The sequence below is a fragment of the Mus caroli genome, chromosome 14, assembly GCF_900094665.2.
Source record: "Mus caroli chromosome 14, CAROLI_EIJ_v1.1, whole genome shotgun sequence".
In the NCBI taxonomy this organism is placed as follows: domain Eukaryota; kingdom Metazoa; phylum Chordata; class Mammalia; order Rodentia; family Muridae; genus Mus; species Mus caroli.
In genome coordinates, this window is record NC_034583.1 from 41,607,848 (window position 1) to 41,610,974 (window position 3,127).

The 3,127-nt window shown below is 37.3% G+C and overlaps 1 pseudogene; it reads left to right on the forward strand.

Annotated features, from left to right (window-relative positions):
• The first annotated feature begins 2,038 nt into the window (after window positions 1-2,038).
• Window positions 2,039-3,127, forward strand: part of LOC110309706 — a 35,308-nt pseudogene continuing 34,219 nt past the window's right edge.

The following is a 3,127-nucleotide window of genomic DNA, read 5'->3' on the forward strand; positions in this document are numbered from 1 at the left end:
CTCCTCTCCCCTCCCCTCCTCTTCTCTTCTTTTCTTCCCTTTGCTTTGCTTTGCCTTCCCTTTCTTTTCTTTTCCTTTTTCTTTTTTGCCTTTAAAACATTAGTTTTCTTTTTTTCTTAGATATTTTCTTTATTTACATTTCAAATGTTATCCCCTTTCCTAGTTTTCTCTCTGAAAATCCCCCAACCCCTCCTCCTGCTCCCCAACCCACCCACTCCCATTCCTGGCCCTAGCATTCCCCTATACTGGTGCATAGAGCCTTCACAGGACCAAGGGCCTCTCCTCTCATTGATGACCGACTAGGCTATCCTCTGCTACATATATACAAAGCACTAGTTTTCAACCTCTGGGTTGTCCTTTGGAAGTTGCATGTCAGATATCCTGAATATCAGATATTTACATTAAAATTCATAACAGTAGCAAAAGTACAGCTATGAATTAGCAACAAAATAATGTTATGGTTAGGAGTCACCACAACAAGAACTGTATTAAAGGATCGCAGCATTAGGAAGACTTTAAAAGCAATGTTTTAAAGTCTTACACATGGAATATTTTTTCCATGCCCAGCTACTCTCTGAATGAACATGACTTTATAAATAAAATTTAAAAAAAGATTACAGACTTGTGGTAGAAAAGGGATTGAAATAAATTGTCTTGCTTCTCTGGTTTCAGATGTCACACACACATGCATCTGCTTTTCATAGGATGTAAGAATAAAATCAATTAAACCCCATGACACAGACTTACTTACACCTGAGCTGATCTTCCTTTAGAAGGGATTAATACCCTTCACTCTGAGGTTGGCCATGCTTTCCTTCATCTGCCAGTGGACTTCAGTTCAAATTTCAGTTGTGAAAGATGTGCATTACAGCATCCCGTATCTATTTTGGTATGAGCTCCTGGACATTATTAGTCAACAAACCCTTTTTTGGATGGCAGCTGTCAGGGTGCTGCTGGAGGTGTGAGAGATGTGAGACTATTTAAAGTACAGTGCCTTCTTTCAAACAACCTGTAGTTCTTTTCCAGAAGGAAGGCAGTTCCATCCACTTAGACTGTCCACCAATACTTCATCAGACAGTTCTTCTCAGGACTAGTATGAAGAGCAATGTGGAAAAGATATACCACTTTGAGAAAACAAATGAGAAAGATGAGATGTGTTATACTGTATATTATTGACAGTTTGTTAATAGATAACCTTTTCTCCTCAGAACAGTTCAAGCTCTCTGGGTATGCATTTCATACATATGGGAATATCCTTCCACTATACTACATACTTTCTGGAATTTAAAAAAGAAACACTGACTGACTGATTATGGAGCTCAATTCAATGTTGAAAGGTATAACTCATGTCACATGATTCCCTGTGTATTATATAGTGCTTAGGTAACCCAAATGCATTTTAAGATTATTTAACCACTCAATTTTCCAACACTTATGTGGTTAGACATTGAAGGAGAATTTGAAGCTACATGAGAAAAAAAGAAAGAAAGAAAACATTTATGGAACCAATTTTCTCCTTTCTTCCTCTCCCCTCCCTTTCTTTTCTTTCTTCTCTCCTCCTCACTTCTTCCTTAACTTCCTCTCCCAACTTTCTCTCCTTCTCATGTCTCTGTTAAGGCAGAATCTCCCCTTTACACTCATGCTGACCTCCATGGTCCCTCTTTATCACTTTCTATGTGGAATTTCCATTTTGCATTGGAATTTTGGTAAACAGATCTTTACATTTTGGGTATTATTTGGACCTAGAGAAGCATAGGAGTGAAAGAATTTCTGTAGAAATGTTGCTTTCTCAAACCTGGCTTATTCAGTTGACTGCTGCAGGTGGGATATAATTTTGGCCTTTGGATATCTTGAGCTTGGTGTTAACATTTGACCTTTATTCTTTAAAAGCAGTATGAGCAATAGTATGAGTTTTTAGAGTAACAAAACTCATAGAATGTATCTCTCTGTATTTATTACAAATAATAAATACATATATATATATTATTTATTAGATTTATTAGACTTACTTTTAGGCTATAGACTAGTTAGTTCAATGATGGCTGCCTATGAGTGTGAGGTCCAAGAATCCAGTAGTTGTTATGTCTACGAGGTTGGATGTCTCAGCTGGTTTTCAGTATATGCTGGAGACCAAAAGAAGTCAGCTTTAATTATTTTGAAGGAGTGGATGTGGTAGCAGAGAGGCTTTCTTTTTCCTTGGCCTTACATAGGCTTCTGGAAGAAGGTGTAGCCTGGACTAGCTGTGTCTTTTCCCATCAAAAGATTCAGATTACAAAGGGATCTTTCCACTTCAAATGGTTTAAGGAAGCAAAATTCCCTCGTAGGTGTGGCCAGCCACTTTTTTTTTTTTTAATTTTAGTTAACTTATTATGTAGTCAAGTTGGACAATCAAACTAGCCATCACAGCAATGTTGATCAGAAGTCAGATAAGAAAACACATTCATTAAATATAATTGGAAGTCATTCATGCTTGTAACTGATCTCCTAACTCCTTTACTCTAAGTTAATGGCGCTTCATCAAATCCACAACATAGCACATACTTAAGCTCACAGTGTTTCAGAAATCAACTACAGTTAGAATATTTGACACTCTTGCTTCTCTATTCTAGTGTCCTGGATATTCTTTGGAAAAAAAAAAAGCACTTTTTTTTTGAGCAGGGCCTTAAAGCCTATATCTGCAATGCCAACACCTGTGAGTCTGAGGCAAGGGTAGTATGCATTTTGGACAAACAAATCGGGGTTACAATGTAAGACTTCATCTCAGAAACATGAGAAACACAGTAACTTATTGGTCCTGAGTTTTGCTCTATTAGCAAATCATTTACTCACTTCTATGTTTCCGAAGATAGAAGAAAATGGTCTTCCTTGGCAATAAAAGCAGTGGGTATGCAGTTGCTTCAGTTATAAATATTTCATGTTTATTTTTTAAGATATCAACTCTGAGAATCATTGATTTGTAATTAAAAAGGAGAAGAAGGAAAAGAGGAGGAGGAGAAGGAGGAAGAGGAGGAGGAAGAAGAAGGAGGAGGAGGAGGAGAAGGAGAAGGAGAAGGAGAAGGAGAAGAAGAAGAAGAAGAAGAAGAAGAAGAAGAAGAAGAAGAAGAAGAAGAAGAAGAAGAAGAGGAAG